Genomic DNA, 21,033 nt, shown 5'->3' with positions numbered 1-21,033 from the left:
GACCTGAAAAATACTACTGAACCTTCTAAAGCAGCTCACGTACAGGTTTGCAACTGAAACTAAGGATAATTGCATATCCTTTGTTAACTGCATAAGGAAAACACCAAACAGTGCTCTGAAGTTATTCATAATGTCACCATCTACCCTGATCCAGTAGACATTGTCAGTATATTAACAACAAATTTGGGGGGAATTTTACCCCGGCGATAACTATCCAAAACTCACTTTTCCCTGAATCTCTTAGATCCTCCATTGGCACTAAAGAACATGTACTGAAGGTGCTCTATAAAACTAAAAATACTTCCTGTATGGGACTTGATAACATATCTGGCTGTTTAATAGACAGTACAAAACAAATCCTACTTGAGACACTCCTTAAAACATTTAACCTGAGTTGACACTGTTTTTTTTTTTCCTTAAGGTTTGGTGCACATCAGTTGTAATGCCACTTCACAAAGGTGGCCCCACCACTGATTCCAAGAATTATAGGTTCTTCAGCCTGAAAAGTCTTATTTGCAAAGCCATGTAACATATTATAACTCACATGATAAGCTGTGATATTAAACATCTAATCAGGCTAGACCCACAGCAGTCTGACTTTATCTAATGAATCTGGTTAATTTCTTCAAATGGTAACACAGGTTGTTGACTGCAGACATGCTGTCCAGACAGTGTACATTGACAAAAATCAAGGCATTTCATAACATTCCCCATGCAAGTACACTTAGTAAGCTTAATGTATTAGAAATAGATCCCTGTGTGGTACGATTGGTAGCAAATTGACTAAAACCAGAAGCCACATGGTTTGGGTAGCAGGTGCCTCTTCAAATAGTTTAAAGGTGACCGCCCGGTAGTGCCCAATAGGGCTCAGTGCTGGGACCGCTTTTGTTTGGAATTTACTTTTCTGATCTCCAAACCATGAACCAAGTCTTCTGCCAAACCAAGTTTGCAGATGACTGTAAACTGGGAGTCATTGTCAAGTCCCTTCTAATGCCCAAGCCATTCAGAAGAATTTACATTTATAAATACATGTTGTACTAAAATGGGATCAAATTAAAATCCCAAAAATGCAATATTTTGACATTTAGTAAACAGCCTCTCTCCCAGCATACAGCACAGAGAACACCCCACTCCAAACTGAAACTGTGGCTAAAGACCTTAGATCCTGGGTTGATAATTCCCTCTCCTTTGATCATCAATTAACAACAGTAATCAGAAAGTCCTTCTCTTAATACAGCTAACTTGCAAAGGAATATCATCCAGATCTTAAGAGGTCACTGTCCCCTTATATTCAGTATTGATAGGTGTGATTATTAAATACAATGGTCCCTTTGCGATGTACCTAACCAAACATATCAAACAACCACAGAGTCCCAGAGGTTCCTAACTAAGAAGGTCACTGGATTAAAAACCTTAAGCTACCACAAAAGATTGGAAGCGCCATCCCTGTATTCATTATCTTACAGAGTTTGAGGGGAGATCTATGCCGTGTCTTTCATACCATTAGAGACCCAGTGTTCCTAGATCTATTGTGTCTCCACAAATCAAACTGCCCCAGAAATAGCAGAACCAGAAGTCTAAATTTTCATCAAATAAATAAAAGCCCAGTTGAGAGATAGGTTAATTACACAGCACTTTCCCCACCCCTGGAATAGTCCCCTGCTGTGAATCAAGCAGTGCAATACATTACTTTCCTTCAAATAGGAACAGGATGATTGTATTGGTATCCACAAATTCTTCCCTGGCTTGTCTGGTCTTGCCCTCCTTCATAAAGGAAATACAGTCTAATGTTGATTACTGGCAAGGCACAAATTGTCACAAGACTCAGTTGCCTTGTATTTCCTATGATTCCCATGATTATGATACCATGGAGCTCACTGAATAGATTGAAGGTGATATTCATAGTTTCATGCTTCACAAATGTGTAATGTGAATGTGGAAATAGTGCTGCGATGTCTGCATGTAAGTAAGCAAACTGTGACCAAGCAACACTGGGTTGAGAAGTGCTCAGCCTTATGAGAGGTCACGCACTGCAGTTTGTATATCTGATTCTGCATAAACTAATAGGAAAAGAGTTTTGTTTTGTGCAGAATTGTCCCAAATGTTGTGCACATGCTCCACACATACGTAAAATTTACAAATGTTGTCATATACATTTGGCAGCAGGCTGCAAGCATAGAGCTATTCCAGTCTTACAAGAGAGTTTGCTCTGGTTATTCCTATACCCTGTTTTTCAAGGCCAGGGTGGCCTCAATGGTGAGATGGTCAAGGCCTCCAGTGGCTTAGTGGTCAGATCCAACAGGACAGCAACTCTTACACCTACTGAAGGAGATTTTGGTATGGGCCCCACCACCTTTCTACTTCCTCTGTACAACAGACTCCACTAGGCCTTGAAGCTCATGGTGTTGGCTGCTCAGGCTGATGGACTGCCATGTTTCCAGTGTCCACGGGAGTGGCACCACCATTATTGCTCCGAGAAGCTGTCTTCAGACTGACAGAGAGTGCTGGTGATCTTTCCCTCACCAGGGTCAAATACAGTCAAGGTTCCCCAGCTACTACTGGACCATCAGTAAACAGAACAAAAAAAGGGGAAAGAAATTAAAAAGTACAGAGAGATATGAGGACAACAAAATGACTCAATAGTGCTTAATAGCAAATGCCTTTATTTCAATGAGACAAACATTAGAGCAGTAACATTTTATTTAGGAATGTTAAATTGTCAGTAACAAAAGATATGACAACAAAGAATTACTTTAACAGTAACAAGTGAAAACTACTGCTTCAAGTTCAGGTGATTTATCACCTCAAAAATATTCACTTTGTAAAACTGCATTTTGTCTACCATGACTGAATAACTATTTGAATTTCTATAGTGAAATGACATAAACTGCACCACATCTGTACTTACTGACCAGTTTTCTTGCTGTAAGTATGACGGCATAACAGGTTGCAATCTGTGGCAAAGTAATTATTTTTATTTTATTTGAACTCTTGTGTGTTCTTCTTGATGTTAAACCAGTCTAATGGGTCAAGGAAGCAGCTTCTGTCTTGTCATCTCTAATACTGTTCTGGGTTGTTCTCAACCTCATCCGGTGCTGCCAAAGTAAGGGAAAAATAAGAGAAAAAATAGGGGCTTTCTGACACTGACTGTGTGTGAAGTGTGATTCAAAGGAGTGCAATATATGTAAGTGATATACAGATTTGGTACACAAAATAGATGCACACCTTCTACTGTGTAACACCCCGCCCCACTTCTCATCCTGCATTTTGTCCTATCCAAAAAAATTTCTATATCAGCAAATGAAACCTGTAGCTCTGTAAACACAACCAATCTTGTAGAGAATGTGGAATAGAGGCATAGTTATGTTGAAATTCTGCCTAGTAAGTGGGTAACGTATCCATCTTGAAAAAAGAAATGTTATGTATGCTTATAGTAAAATGAGGAAATGCTTCATAAACATGACCGGATTTTCATCAAACTTTTTACAGCTCGCCATTTTGACAGTCATATAGTTCCACTTTCTAACAGGTGCACTTAAGATAAACATTGAAAATAGGCAGGTAGTTCCTTTTACTGTGACATCTTCAGGATTTGCCTCTATTTTACTGGTGATATGGAAAATCTTGCAATAATACTGTACTTTATGCATTTATTTGGAAAACTAAAGTGCAATAATCAGTGCTGTGTTCATTACTTCTACATGTATAAAGTTATCTACAGTAGAATGTGGTGCTGGCAATGGAAATTCTGAGCACCAAAGGGCAGGCTAGCATACTGTAAATGTGGGAATAAACTGAAAAGTAATTCTTCATTCAGTTCCCCCATCCTTCCAGCACTGCTTCATATGACTGCATTTCACTGTGCACTGTCTTCCCCATGAAATAGTTCACCAATATAATATATATATATATAACATGGACAACAGTAGAAAGGGAAGGAAAATCATTTCAGCAGAGGGAATTTATAAACACCTCAAGTACATAACTAGTGCTTGTCTTTGTTTTGCTAATGCTCAATTTCTCAGTGAAATGCAAGCCACATAACTGATTGCACTTTATGTTGTAAGACTGTATAGTGCTGAGCTTACTAGTTGTTCCTGAAAGAAGTGAAAGAAACAACTGTAGCTAAAAAGAAGGAAGCGACAAAAGAAAAAAAAAGGAAATTACATGCAGGAATGAGACATTTTATGCTGGAAAACAAAAGGCATTTCCTTTAATGAGTAAATGGAACTTCACCTGTCAGTTAGCCAGAGTACAGCCCTAAACTTGTTACATAACTCCTGCTCCTTTACAATTCACATAAAGCCTGCCTGCATAACTAACATTTGAGCTACAGAACACTGAACACTGTACAAATGATGATAGATAATAGCAGTTGACCACATTTGTGTAGGATATAAAGAGAAATGTTTAATATATAGTGTAAGATGACCAAGTACCACTCAGTTTTGTCCACAAGTAACACTACATGGATCAGGTATTACCTTTACAACTTTACACTATCACTTGGTGAATGTCATGGCCCAGGGTTATGGACTAAACTCTACCAATTCACCTGGGCAGCCAGATACCATGCATGAGCTTGCTGGAGTGGTTGTCATGCTGTTGAATTCTGCTGGCTATTGCCTCTGTCCTCTGTGGTGGGACAAAATGATTATGCAATCCAGAAAGAAACAGGCCATAAATATTCTGCATGGAGAAGCAGGCTCATTGTGAGGGGCTCTCCCAGATTTGTACAGGCAATGGAAACAGGCTTATAGCAGGCCAAACACTCACTCAGTGAGCATTCCTCAGCAGGTCCCTGGGTGTTACGGACTGGTGTCACTAGCCCGGGTTTGAGTGGGTAACCTGTGTCATCAGGAAAACATAACGGGTAGGGGAAACATAATAAAAGGGGGGGTTACTCAATAACATCTCTGCCACATAGAGAAATGATTATGGTTAACAACATTATAAGAGTGTGCACATACCAACTAGGTGACCATCAGGAATCCCATATATATTCCCCGTTCTGAAGGAGTTATGGACCTCCTTGAAATTGATTACATGTATAGATTTGTAATAGTGGGACTGACTACATATTTGCTGACCTCACAAGACCCAAATGTAGTGAAAGTTTTGAAACATGAGGAGAGCAAGTCTAAGATGACTTCCCTGCTTAGTTTAGCAGAAGCATATCGGCCTCAAGCGGGAATGAAAATAAAATCAGAAGTAAATAAAAATCAGGAAGCAACTGAATGTGTTAAAAAACAAAAGAAAGACTATAAGTTGAAGGATCAAATGAGAAGGCAAGAAATGTGGAAAAAGCATAAGTATAGTTGCAAGTATAGGAAACTCTTCTAACAACCTCATGTAGATCAGGATTGAATGCAGGAATGGATAAGAACAGGTGAATTTAAACCAAAAGATGAAATGTTAATATTGGCGGCTCAAGATAGTGAACCACGTACACAATGGTTTACAAGACAGATAAGTGTAGGTTTTGTAAAACAGATTTGGAAACAATTGCACATCTTCTTGCGGGTTGTGATATACTAATGGCAGAAGGACTGTATACTGAAAGGTATAATAATGTAGCAAGATTGTTGCTTTGGGGATTGTACAAACATTATACTATTGAAGTAGCTGAAAAAACACTGGAAACATAAGCCAGAAAGCATCATAGAAAATTATGAAGTTTATATCACATGGGATCGTCCATTACCAACAGTTCAAAAAAATAGCTACGAGAAAACCAGATGTAGTAGTCCATGAAAAGAAGACAAAAGTAGCATTGATTATTGAAATCGCTACACCAGTGATTACAGTGTCTTACATACAGAAAGAGACATAAAGTCATAAAGTACCAGGATTTGCAGGCAGAAATGAGGGCGATGTGGAAGAAAGATACCCAGACAGTTCCAGTAGTAGTAGGAGCAATGGGTCTTATAAAAAAGAATTTACAATCGTACTTAGATATGTTACTGATACATGTCACGCCATACAAATTGCAGAAGGAGTCATTACTCGGCACATTGCGGCTGCTATGAAGAGCACTTCTGAGTAATATTAAAGACAGAAACAGTACAAATTTCATAAACTTTAATTCTACCTTGACTTAGGAATGGAGTCCATTCCTGTCATGGTATTAGAAACTCAAAATACTTGGAGAAATAAAAAAAACAGGAAGAGAAGACAGAGTGAACTTGTATGCCAAATGTGAAAATCATGAGCACAGGAAAGATGCTGGACCAATAAATTCATAATGCACCCTCATGCAACACACACTACCTGCCACTTAATAGATGGATAGCTCTTCCTTTTATGGTACATATATCCCATGATGCAGATGGTTCCTTACAACAGCTTGGGTCCAATTTATTGCACCAAGCACCTCAGGAAAGCATGCAATGCTATGATGGCACCCATGGTACTGGCTCAATCCTATGGTTACAGTGGGAAATAGATATACTCAGACACATGTATTAAGCATATGTCGAGGAAAGGCTGCTGTGTCCATGATGCAGAAACCCGTGAAATATACAGCATGGCCCTAGTCTGTCTGTGATAGGTCCATGTGGAAAGTATAGTGAGGTATATACATACTTTGGTATCCACAGGTATTGAAGGCCATGCATTCCCCAGTTCCAGTTTGCTCACCCAAACCCATATTATATCCTTATCACCTCTAAACCTATCCAGTAACCACTGCTCAGCAAAGTTCAGGTGAGTTATTGTTTGTTTTTACCCTCTTCTGTGCCTAATTTTGGTGAGACTGAAACAAGCAACTCAACACAGGAAGCAGTCCTTGTTGCAGTGTAACGAAGCACCTTTGTATATTACAAGACAAATAAAAAAGCTGTGGATGTCCCTTTTTATAACCCATCTATGCACAGTGCAAAGTGCATAAAAACACAGCCATGAAACACAAAGAGCAGGAATGTACACTCTTTTACATAAGTACTTTTCCAGTATTTTTCATTTGTATCATATTATTCCCTCATTTACATATTCATTTGTATCACATTATTCCCTCATTTACATATGACTGTCTGAATAATCCTCTGTTGCACTTTGGCATAGCTTGTATCTTGTGCTTATGAGTAACAAGTGCATTTTACCATTGCACTTAAGTGTAATAATTACAAATACCACCCATGCAATCAGAAATTATTTGAATTAAAATGAATGTAATTTTTAAGTAATAGTTTTTAAAAGTACATTTTCTCAGAGAATACCACTGCTCATTTCATAATATCCATGATGCACTCATAGAACTGTGTTAAAGTGAAACTATTTTCAACATGTAATAAATGGTACCCTCATGAATAATTAATTTATATGATATATATTTACAAAAAAACTAACAAGAAAAGCCAACAGATGAAAGTAAAGATAAAATACACTACATCACTTGGCATACTCATGAAAATACTAATTACTCAACTTTGATGGAATGGAAACACTTAAAAAAGACTGTAAAATAAGTTAATTATATCAATCGTTGTTATGCAGAAAGGCCACTGAATGCATTAGTGAAAATTTTATTTCCTTAAGGGTATGTTAAGTGTGCCTTCCTGTGCAGCAGTGTAAGGCACAAGCTAGTTCACTGCAGTTTCATTTGTGCTCTTAAGAAGATCATCGACTATCTCTGTTTTCACTCAACCACATCCAAGAATAGTCTAAGATAGCTTCATGAAGCTTTAATGTCAGAAGTGCATTGGGGCACCTAGCTTTTGAGAATGTTGAATAAATAAATGCATAATCTCAACTCTGATCTGTGCCCTGCATAAATCAGCCACTACCTGAATAGAGATTTGCTTAAGAGTTGTGAACAGTGTGACCAGAAAGTTCTGTAACTGATCTGCAAGATATGTAAAACAAGTGTGAAGATGTGTTTATCTATTCACTTTTTTGGTGTGCACATCTGAAGGTAGAAAAATGGAATACAATATACCAGGCACAAGTGAAAATACTTTCTGCAACCACAAAGTAAATCTATCACTGTCTTAGTAGTCCAGCAAACAAATAGTAAGTACAGATGTACTTTCATTAATGTACAAAAATGATTTCCTTAAAAGTAGCATAGTGCTCATTACCAATTCCATAGTCACAACATGTTCCTGCTGATGCTACCATAGTCGCAAAACGTTCCCGATAATGTCAACATAAAAGTAAAGGCACTTGGAAATCTCAATGACAAACAGCAAAAGCCATGCAAGGCAAAAGAATCTGTGACACCATTTGACTATGTCCATACAACACACACCATGAATGCATCTGGATGTTTTGTATAACCATGCATAGAAGGAACATTATATATTTAAAATATTAAGTAATGAACAAATACACCCTATTCTAGTAGCTGGAGTCAATCAAATATTATTGCACAACAGGTCTCATAAGATATGTATGTTTAAGGTAATGTAGCACTTCAGAGCTAGCTTCACTGTTCACTTGTCAAATATGCATCAGAGATGCTTCTGAACTACTGCTACAAAGTGCATGAGTCTTTCTGTACTCAGCAGAGCAATGTGAACATCAGGCACACAGGAAGATATGCCTGCATAGGTGGCTTGCCCTCTATTATGTGGCTGTCATTTTGCCTACCAGATAAGAGCAATGAGAACTGCTTGCTATTGGTAGTGCTAGGAAGTGCAGTGTGCAGCAAAGTTCATATAGTTGCCAACCATTAACACTGTATGCATCATGTTTAGTCTGTGCTGCACTAACTGTGATTCTGTAATTAATGTGGCATATTGCTTCCAACCAACAACATTGCATGCATCATGTTTAGTCTGTGCTACACTAACTATGATTCTGTGATTAATGTCCATATAGCTCCTAACCAGTAACACTGTATGCATCATGTTTAGTCTGTGCTACACTGTGATTCTGTGATTAATGTGTCATATAGCTCCCAACCAGTAACACAGCATGCGTCATGTTTAGCCTGTGCTACACCTACTGTGATTCTGTGATTAACGTGGCATATACCTTTCAATCAGTGACACTGAGTGCAGCATGTTTAGTCTGTGCTACAGTAACTGTGATTCTGTGATTAATGTGGCATATAGCTCCCAACATGTAACACTGTGTGCATTGTGTTTAATCTGTGCTACGTTGTGATTCTGTGATTAATGTGGCATATAGCTCCCAACCAGCAACATTGCATGCATCATGTTTAGTCTGTGTGCCACTGTGACTGTGTGATGGTCATGGCCATGTCCCACATGTCATACTAGCTGTAACTCCCTGATTGTCGTGGCTCTCTGCTCCCAACCAGTCACTGCTGCTTCACCAATGCTGTTGGGCGGTGTGACTCACACTATTTTGCTGAAGCTCCTGTGACACATGCATTGTCCTCTGCAGCATCAGTGTCCTGTCCTACTGATGATTCTGCTGTGCCATTTGGAGATCCTGACACAGATACATCATTCATTATGATAACCAGCTTATTTATGCACGTTCATGTTATGTAGCTTGTCATTGAAAACAATCCACTTACTGATCATGTCAGTAGTAGTGTCCTACTAGATATATCAGGACAGAAAAAGTAGTAGCAGAGAAGAAGTGTGGCTTATGTATGCCAAAGACATAGTCAATGACATTCCACGTCTTGGCATCTGCAATGCTATATGACATTTCAGCAGCATTTTTTGCTGGTAGATGAAGATCATTAGCAATACCTCCAGGAGTTATACAACATTACTTGCAACACACAACAAAAAAAATGAAGAGAGTTAGTGGACACATGGTCAGTTTATTAACACATTTGATTTGCTGAGTGCACCTGAAGTTACCAACTAGGTGGACCTGTCTGAAGTCTTCTCTCTTGAAGCAGCAATACATGACAGATATGTTTTAAATATAAACATATGCACTTCCAAGGTGATGCACCCAAACACTGGAGACCACCCCTCTGCATAACCATTTTTGTTGGCATACTTAGCTGAGTGAGGTCTAGATAGTACCTTTTTTCAGCATGAGTACTATCAGTGGCAACCAAACGAAGTGTTGACTGAGGTCATTGTCCACTACAGTCCAGGAGACCAAGACACTGCATGTTTCCACATGCAGAAACATTATGTCAAGAAACTTAAGTATTTAAGATGTAGAGTTAAGCTATTTTGTCAATGTATCTCCAGTTTTTCACCTAAGGGTCCCTATAGCTAGAATAATCATTGGTACACATTACCTCAGTCTCCATAGACAGGAATGGGCACACTGCACATTGCCATAAATTCAGGTGTGGGAGAGTCATGTGTACCAGATTCCTTATAATATCCCAGACTACTGGCAACTGATCAGCAATCTGAACTTCTTACTGCTGTGGATTGCCATGATGTGCAGTCCCTCCAGAACTAGCCACTGTGGTCCACAGATAACTCCTGTGACCATATACAGCAACAACTCTTCACATTTCACTTATCCTACCACTACTCTGAGCTGCAGTGCTAATATCAGCTGCATGCAGTGCATGCAGTGCTTCTCAATCAAAAAAGTACGTATGTAAGCTATCACATATGCAGAACAATAACATGAATCTGTTCATTTGCATCATTAATGGCGTCTGCACCTTTATTTGCATCTGTTTATATGATCATTGGCATACTGCAAGCCATTGTGCTTCTGTGTAATTTGGTTCTTTCAATCAACCTTACCCTGTGTGATACTACAAACACTGAAAACTGCTGCTGCATAGTATTTAGTTTGTGTATGAATGCAATTCATTGCATAGCCTTTCATTGATAACATTTGTTTTGTTTAGCACTAGCTGTAAATGTTTGCATAGTTTATAATTTTTAGCAGCTAAGTTTCATGATACTTATATTAAGAGCTAGAGTGTCCCGAAAGTAACATGATGAGGTGTAGCTTTGTTAGTATGTAACTGTTATGGCTCCAAGTAAATCTGTAACAGGGAATTTTATCAACGCATAAGTATAGTGGCTCAAAGTAGTAAGTTAATTGGGAATTTTAATACAAAACTGTAATTACTCCAAATAGTAACTTAATTTGGAGTTTTATTAATACACAACTGTAGTGGCTCAAATTAATAAGTTAATAGGGAGTTTTTGCAATTAGGATGACAATGACCCATAATAATTGGTTACTGGATAATTTTGTTAATATATAACTGCAGTGGCTAAACACAGTGACTTAATGAAGAACTTTGTTAATATGTATATTCTTTCATGGCTAAGAAGAATGTTATATCCGCAGAAACACACTGCAAGTATGGATTGGCTCTGTTGATGGTTTGAAGAAGTGGCAGAGGGACCAGCTTTTGGTAGACGTAATCCACAGGGTTATTAAATGCTTTGCAGGGTCAGAAACACATGGTGCAAGCTTACTGTAGGCATGTAATGAACCTGCTGGAATCTACACAATGACATTGAAGAGACATCAATAATGATGGGGAGGAAACCACCAAATCCCTCAATAAATCACAGTTATTATTTGTGTCAGTGGGATGTTATGGCTCCATGCAGAGTGGCACAACAGGCCTAACTGACCTCCATATAGGCTGGTATGTGTTGTAGTTTGGGGCACACCATTAACTCACTAAAACCTTCAGTAGAAAACACTTGCATTATTGTTGGGTCACCTTTACAAAAGGTCTTTCAAATAAAACGTTGAAATTTATTAAGAAAACATTTAATAGTGAAGCTAAACTAGTGGCTTACTTTAGTTTCACAATTAAATATAATTTTAATACATTAAATACCCTGTTGAGTGTAGCACATATTCATTGCCAAGATTCCATTTAACAGTGATGGGTGTGATTCAGCACACCATGGTTCTAGAGGTATGGGACTTTTATTTTACCTGTACAGATAGTTCTGGACATCATGCAGGCAGTGCAGTCCTCCCATGCAGTCTGAGATAAACTTCACTTGTAAGCACATACTGATTACTGTGATAGAGACTTACGGGATTTTATCTGTGCATGCAGACAATACAGGGAGAAAGTATGGCACTGACTTAGGTCTGCACACAGAGCTGACATGTATGTACCGATAGTTTTATAATAATAATAACAATAATGGGCACATTATATGAGTAAGCACTTTGTGTGTGCATGGCATTATGGTGCTTTTAGCCGTGCAACACGTGAACATAGTAAGGTTTCCATGTTGTGTAATATTATTTACATTAATATATTTATTAAACATTTTATTGTTTTATGTTTTATTTTATTTTGTTTTCCATTTGTTTCCTGGTGTAGTACACTGATCATCGCTAGTGATTTGCAACTTTCATAAGGGAGAAACTAATCACAAAAAAGATAAAGAAAATAGAAAACAAAGGCAGTGGGTCCACATATCAAGACAGAACAGAAAGTAACAATATATAACACAAACTGTACAGTAGCAATTATTATATGCAGTAATATCATGTTTATGTTGACCAGGTAGGTCACTAATGTCCTCTAACGCTACATTATGATATGAGTGTTGAAGTGGGTGACAGCCTTAACTTGTTTAAGAACACCAGTAACACTGTTGCCATAGCTCATGTAGTAGCTGCTGCTCATGGCACTGTGCCATATGCCCAGCCATAGATGATCATGTGAACACTCTGCACACAAACTAGTAACACACAGGATGCACAGAATAACCATAACTCACATGGCTTTACTGTATCAGCCATGGCTCCTGTCATGTCCTGCGAGGCTGCACTATGAAGATGGCTTGAGTTGACTCTACATCTAGCATATCCAGTGGGAAAGAAAATCAGGACATTGTTGTTTGTAATTGCTCCACACAATACCTTCACCTTTGTGGGGTGGGTGACCCACTCTAGGCTGCTAGAGTTCCTAAGCCCATGGGCTATGCTACATGCAGGATTATGTGTGAGCAGCTTGGAGCTCAGTGATTATCTGATCAGGCAGATCACAGACTGTCAAAAAGCAACACCAGCACTTCACATTCTGTGTCTCAAATGATTGCAGACATGCAGAATAATTCTGAAATGTGCTGAGTAGACATGTGCAGGCAAAGCAGATGAACAAAGAGATGGGATCAGCAAGAGAAAGAAGTGGTATTGCTAGAACTGTATTGCCCCTCAAGACTGGTTGAGTACCTTCGCATGGTGGACCTGTTTTTTTACAAATTCTCAACAAGAAGATACTCTAGATAAAAATGAAAAAGAAGAGTGGCTGCACAAGTCCCAGGGTAAAACAGCAACCAGTTCTGGTATACACACTGGTGCCAAGCTTGGAGAAAATGGCAGTGTAGAATTTTCAGCACATAGAAACATTCCTACACAAGGCTAGGCCATGCTGAGGCCAAGGATAGCCCCAGTCTGTTAGAAGGAAGAAATAGTCCACAAAACACTAATAGGTCAAGAAAGAGGAACAGGGCCAATACAACAGACTGTTGACAATAAAAAAGAGATGATGTGTTGTTACTATTAAGCAACAAACCCAGAATTTGCACACAGAGGATACATAGCAAAAGTAAGAAAGAAATTAAAGGAAAGAAGAATATTTGCATAAGAAAAACTCATATAAGCTATATATAGTAATTGATGATCATTAATGCAAAAAATCAAAACAAAGTATCACCTAGATGAAAAAACATTTGGTCAGCTGGAAAAAGAAGTGACAGAGGAAGTGAGACAGGATAAAAAACAAAAATAGAGATAATCAGAAGCTATAAAAAACGTGGAAATGAGACAATAAAAGAGATTGGATATGGTGCAAGTTATGCATAGAATAAAACCAAGCAAATCAATATGAAAAATTAAGCTGCAAAGATATAAGAGAAATACAGGCAGAGGTACTGATATAGTCAATTTCACAATAAAGACAGTAGGTTCACAAAGGTGGAATGTAATAAAAATAAGATAAGCAAGGTATTAATTTAATAAACAGAAACCAAAGTGATAGTCCAACTGTGAAGTGAATGATTTAGTGTGGAAACTCCAACTCAGACAATATCACATCATGATAGACCAATGAGTCATCAGCTGAAAGAGCAACAGATTTAACAGGAATCATCTGAAGAAGATAGCAAGGTGATGTTCTGGAACCTTCTGCAGCAGACTCACATGAAAGCTGGGTTATTATTGCCCAGAGATGGAAAAAGAGAGCAAAGAGGATACTCTCAGCCTAGAGAAGAATGATGTAAGGGAAGAACTGCTGGATTTAATAGAGCTGGGCAGACAGATTACGATAGATAAAAGAAATAGATCACAGAAAATACATAAAACTCAAAATGTTAACAGACTGGTAAAACAGTGGTGTGGCTGTTAACGTTGTCGCCTCACAGCTAGAGGTTCTCTGGTTCAATTCTCTGCTGGGGTGCCTTTTGTGTGGAGTATGCACATCCTCCTGTGTGCTCCGGTTTCCTCCTATATTCCAAAGACATCCATCTAGAGTGTTTCACCCCGGACTTCCACTGATAATAGGTTGTGCCCTAGTCGGACTTTCCTGGTCAATAATAGTTAAATAAATAAACAAATAAATGAATACAGTAATTGAGACTATTGCAAGAAATGTGTGTGATATAAGACAAATAAATAGTGCATAAAGTGTGTAGATAAACTAATAACAGATGAGTGTTACCATAAAAATATAAAACAAAAACGTAAAGGAAGAAAATAAAAAAGAATGTCTCTAGACAAGCATCGAATAAAGAAAAGTATAAAGCAGCGATAGCAAGATCGATCACTTTTAGAAGAATACAGAAAAGGAACAGCATGGAAAAAACTTAAAAGCATAGACATGGTAAAAGCAATACACAATAATTAAACAAATTAGGATTTATCATACATTATTTCCAATAATAAACTTGAAAGATCAGAGGAAGCAGAACAACTTAGAAGGTATGCAGACAGATATATAGGAAAAGTACAAAACAAGCAATTAATTGATGACCCAAAAGATTTCGTAGAGAATTGGAAAACAAAGCAAAAGCAATAGTTACACCAAACAAAAAAGAAGAAATCTGCACTTTTTGGAAAAGTACTTATGAAGACCTGTTGAACATAACAAATATGCTGAGTGGATAGAAGAGTTAAAACAAATAGTAAGAAGATGCAATAGGAAGAATATGAAATGGGGAGAAGTAACTGCAGAAGAATTGAAACACATTTAAGTAAAGCTCCTAAGTGGAAAAGCTTGGGTCCAGATGCAATAACTAACTAAAGGTTCCAACATATTTGCAGAGAGATTTAGCCCTGAATAAAAATTATTTATAGACACATCTTGAGCAGATCGCCAACCTGCTTAACAATAGGAAAAAACATACTCCTAAAGAATGAGCCTACATGCCATAGACCTAAAGGTCAATAACTTGCCTTCTAACAGTGCATAAGCTGTATACCAGAACTGATGCAGACTTTATTATCCAAATAGAAAAAACAAACAGTGGTGTCAATAGAAGAAAAAGGTAAAAAAAAAGATCATCTATTGTTAAACAAATTCATAATAGAGAGCTGCAAAAAGGGGATGAATCTAGGTATGGCATGGATAGATTACAAAAAAAAAAAAAATTCCCCAGCATCCCACCCCCATGGATCATGGAATGCTTATGTAAACGATACACCCTACATTGATCGAATATTTTGCAGTGACTATGAAACTGTGTCGTGACAAAGGATAAGTTATTATCCCAGGGATACAACTTCAAAGGGGGATACTCCAGAGCGATTCTTTGACACCACTGCTGTTTTGTTTTACCTGTAACCCATTAAGCCTTTTACTTATTAGACTAGGTTATGGCTACAACTTAACTTCCAGAAACCAACCTTGTTCAAAGGGCATCTCATCTTCTTTATGTGGATTATTTAAAATTGTATATCTCGTCAGACAAGCATCTGTTAGAGCAACTACAAATGGTAAGAACTTTCTCAGATGATAAAGGAATGGTGTTTCATCTTGATAAATGTGCAGAGGGCAAAATGTAGGGCAAGAAAGCTGCAGCACCAATAAAATATTAACCTGGGACATAAATACAACACAAAGGAGCTTGACTGGAGAGTGTATATAAATATTTGTGAATAGATGAAGGGATGGCAACAAAATATGAGCAATTGAAAACAAAGCTGAGTAAGAAATATTTCCAAAGACTAATACTAATATTAAAAATTGCCTTGACATCTTTAAATACAGTTCAAGCTATACATCACTGTATTCTTCCTGTTTAACTTTCAGCTTTATTGTCTTTGATTGTCCATAAATAGCACTGAATTGGATGGACAAGAAAACAAGAAAAATATTTCATCCTTTTCAATTGATATATAAAAATCAGTGCATGCCACAATTATATATCCTTTATTCAGAAGGATGCATGGGTCTTCTTGAAATTGACTATATGTACAGGTCTGAAATTGAGACTTGGATTTACAAACATAAACTAGTGCAATGCAGGATAAGGACAAACAGACAATTCCAATAGTAGTAGTAGTAGTAGTAGTAACAGTAGTATTGGTAGCATTGGTAGTAGTACTACTAGTAGTAGCAGTAGAAGTAATAGTAGTACTCATACCAGTGGTAGTATTAGTACTAGTAGGAGCTGTAGTAGTAATAGTAAAAGTAGAAGTAGTAGTAGTAGTACTAGCAGTAATAGTACTAGTAGTAGCATTAGTGACAGTGATAGCAGTAATGGTAGTATTGTAGCAGTAGTAATAGTAGCATCAGTAGTAGTTTTAGTAGTAGTAGTACTAGCAATAGTATTAGTAGTAAGAGTACTAGCAGTAATAGCAGTAGTAATACTAGTAATAGCAGTATTAATAGTAGTTGTGGTAGTAATAGTAGTAGTAGTATTAGTAATAGTAGTAGTAATACTAGTAGTAGCAGTAGTAGTATTACTAATAAGTAGTAGTAACAGTAGTAGTACTAGTAGGCTCCCTATTATGCTGTTGCAGATGCAGGTTGTCGAATGAGTCTTTGTCGAACTGAAAAGTGTGAAAAGGCAAAATAGCGAAGCAACTTTTCAGCAAATTCTTTCCCAAAGAATTTGCTTGGCCGCTTTCGTTACTTTGCCATTTTCGGCACTGTAGTGTGATCTCAGAGTTGGTATATTTAAGTAGGGGGGTGTGGAGGCACAGCCCCCCATGTCAGGGGGTGTGGGGGCGAAGCCCCCCACATTATGTAATGTGTTACAGTTTTTTTTTTTTTTTTTTTTTTTTGGAATAGCGATTTTTTTTCCCTTGGAAAAAAATTGCTGTTCTGAGGTTTCCACGTTGTAAGCTTTCGCTTACATGGGGTCAATTATGTGTCGTTCGCTCTTCTGAGCATGTGATATCATAATATCGACCCGTACTAGTACTAGCAGTAGTAGTAGTAATAGTAGTAGCAGCAACAGGACTAATTAAAATATTTTTTCAAGCATATTTACAATATTACCTATACATGTAACCTCATATTAACTGCATAAAGGAGGCAGTTCAATTGGCAAACATCAAAGATTGAAGGAATATTAATTTCAAGAACTCTAATTGTTCCCCGATTCAGGAATGGGGCTCATTCATGTCACACTATTAGAAACCCAAAATGTTTGGAGAAATTAAGACAAAAAGCAAAATGCAAATATGCAGGTAAATTTAACAAAAACACTTTGGGGAAATAACACCGTTAATATGATATATGATAATAAAAGAGCTAAAACTTAGCTTTAAAAATTGCTGCTGTCATTAAAGCAAGTCTAGGTTAAAAAAAGTGCAAATGCTACTGTATTTTCTTATCAAGTCTTCTGCATCAAAATATGAACTCAGCTAAATGTCAAAGAAAACAACAATCAATAAGACAGTCTCCAATTACTGTACATCAGAAAAGAAAAAAACGAAAAATTGTGAATATAACATCATTTACCCAGGCACAAGCTATATTAATAAGTCTACAGAAAAAAATTGCAAGTTTCTTAATGAGCAAAGAAATATGTTTAAATATGTTTGAAATATGTTGGGAGGGTGACCTAATGGTTAAAGTGTTTGCCTTGCAAGCACAAGGTGCAGGGTTTGAGTCTCACAAGGGATAACTGGCTAGGCTCACAAGGACAGTTAGCTTAGTACTAATCTATGAATCTATGAATGTAGCAAAGGCAAGAGGAGCATCCATTACTTATAATGACATTCATAATAAATGATGTGTCAAAAAAATAAAAAAATAAAAATCCTCAAGACATATGAGACTAGATATCATACCTGATTGTTTCCTATAAACAATCAAGGAAAACCTAACTAAACCCCTATCAAACATGTTAAACAAAATGGACATGCCCCTGACCTGTAGTGACCATGCAGTAGTGATACCAGTTAAAAAAAGATAGGGGTGTGGGTAATTTCTGACCCAAACAGTTTCATGCATATTAGCCTAATATTCTATATAAAATCACAAAGCCAACCAGTCATAATTCAAGGGTCTATATTAGAACATTGAAGTTTCAGAACTTCGAATGTTCTAATATTGACCCCTATTCAGCGAACGCTGACAACATCGAACATTCATAACAGTGAATTTTTTCTAGGGAAAAAATTTGCTGTTCCGAAACACATACACACACAACACAAGCACACCAAACAAACAGCAATCCACACACATAACCTAAAATCTTACATCTAACCCTACACTAAACTGTACATACACCACTAACTATCCACTTACCTTAACCCAAAACCTAACCCTAAGGTCCGTCACTATCGCACACTCACCTCACCCACTCCCTAACCCTAACTCACCTACCCCGCCCTAATCCTCACGTCCACATAATCGCACAATTACCTGACCTGCTCCCTAACCCTAACTCACCTAACCCACCCTAACCCTCACGTCCACACAGTCGCACACTTACCTGAACCCGATCCGTAACGTTCCACCACAGCACTGAAAATAGCAAAGTGACAGAAACGGACAACCAAATTATTTCCCTAGGAAAAAATGTGTTTTTCTGCAGCTTCGCTATTTTCAGCGTTTGCTGAATAGGAGTCGATATTAGAACATTCGAAGTTGTGAAACTTCGATGTTCTAATATAGACCCATAATTCAACTTATCTACAATGGCACATGGGACCTACTTCTCCTAGAACTAGAACAAGATGTGTTTGTTAATTAGTTTTGGCCTTCTTCAAAGTGCTAACAGCAGCACAGATGCAGAGCTGACTGTGGATACTGTTTATCTTGAACTTGACACACCTTGTGATGCTATTCCTCACAAGGGAATAACTGAAAGATTAAATGCATTACATTTTCATTAAGCAGACCCCTTCCCTGGCCCTCTTCAAATGCAATGTGGATCAATGGATGGGGAATCACAAATTCTCACCTGGGGTAGCGCCCTTATGGACAGGGGCAATTTGTTAGATAGTACACAAACACAAATCCATGCCATCCTCTTGCACCTAGGGGCCATATATTGGGTAAAATTGTGTTATATTGGCTAGGCTTTTAAGGGCCCTTAAGCTGTTAGCCTAGTAATTTTCTATGAACCTATGAACTTATGAAATGTCAATCCATAACCAATTTAGTGGGTAAAACTCTGGTTTTAAAAACAAGATACAAAAAGTCTGGATGGGTAGGGAGTTACTTGTCTATCCCATGATTTACCAGTGAAGTCCACTAATTTTTGGACTTTTCCCAGATAAAAAAATGATAAGTTGCATACATATTGCCAAATATGGTGATGACTACAAAAATGAGTACCATAATTACTCCAGTAAAGGTGTCAAATACCTCCAAGGTGGTTAACAAAAAATACATACTAGGTGCAGTAGTAATGGCCTGCCTTTTAATGTCATTAAATGTAGCATCATGGCAAGAACTACAAGGGGCATAATATATGGCTGCAAAATAATGATCATATAACAAAAATGACCTCATAATTACAGATTTAACAATACTGCCAATAATTTACATTTTAACCAGCATGTATGTACCAAGGTAAGAACTGCATATTTTGTAGGTCAGCACACCTGAAGGACATGTCTAGTTACTTCAGCAAGATCATTGTTACTGCTTTACACCTCATTGATATGACCCATTATTGAGTACATTGCTGCATTCTGTAGCCTTGAAGAAGCCTCTTGAAATAACTTAAAAAGATGTAATGATTCCTTGCCACAACAATCACAGGACTGGAACACCTGAACACTTTGGGAAAGATTTGAAAATCATCAGTGTATTCTCTTTCTTACATGTCACAAAGGAGTGACCTCTGGCTGACCTGTAATGCAATGTCTGATCAGTTTCAATTTGAAAGTCTATGCTTGGAATAGTAGCATTAAGAAAGCTACCACTAGTGTAGGGAAGTTAATACTAACAAGAAATATGAACAATAGGAAAAGTGTTGCAGATATATTACACAGTACTTTTAAAGTTATGGAATAGATTGTGCCTTTCAGTCAAAAATAATGAATGATGGGATCAGGGCAATGAAGCTTCTTTTTTTACCTTCTCTTATAGCTTCAGTTTGACTGACCTAGTGTCTCCTCTTCCTTCACACAAACGGTCCATTCTTTCCTCCTGAGGCACTAGGAATGGGTACCAAGGGCAAGACCACCAATCACTCCCCATCCTGGAATACAACAAATGCCACGCAGGGTGAAAGCCTTACTAACTAGCTGTTCTTTGCCTTTTAGCTAACCAGCATCCCCATTCAGGATGAAGGTTGGGCCCATTCCCCCCAGTAAAAGAGCCCTTTGGCCCATATGTTCACTTCTGAGCTGACCATCCCTATCCCTCTTGAAAAATGAGAGCCAGGTGATAGGGAGTGGGTCTTTTAGAAGTTCAAGTGGACCAACCTAACCCCCATCCCTGCAGTGATGGCATGATCTTTACAACTGCTGCCTTATAAAAGAAACACAAATGTAGTCTACAGAGTACGTGGGTAAGTGTATCATGTATCAGTGTGTTGGCAGCACTTCGGTCAAGTACAATTTAACCAAAAATATTTGAAAAAGTGACTTTCAACATGAGTGGGGAATTCCCTTCTCTTCACTGTTGTGTGACCACAAAGTAGTTATATTTAAGTCTGCAGTGTGTCCCCCATATGGGTGCAGGGGGGCTTGCTCCCTGAAAAAAAATTTACCCCAAGTTTTGCTGAAAGTGCT

At 37.9% G+C, this 21,033-nt stretch overlaps 1 protein-coding gene across 3 annotated transcripts in view; it reads left to right on the top strand.

Annotated features, from left to right (window-relative positions):
* Positions 1-21,033, top strand: part of LOC122817286 (voltage-dependent T-type calcium channel subunit alpha-1G-like) — a 1,023,270-nt gene that overhangs the window by 901,022 nt on the left and 101,215 nt on the right. The gene's annotated exons all lie outside the window — the stretch shown is intronic.

Source organism: Protopterus annectens, chromosome 12.part0, assembly GCF_019279795.1.
Source record: "Protopterus annectens isolate FY-2018-M chromosome 12.part0, PAN1.0, whole genome shotgun sequence".
Lineage (NCBI taxonomy): Eukaryota > Metazoa > Chordata > Ceratodontiformes > Protopteridae > Protopterus > Protopterus annectens.
This window is presented reverse-complemented; position numbering and strand designations above follow the sequence as displayed.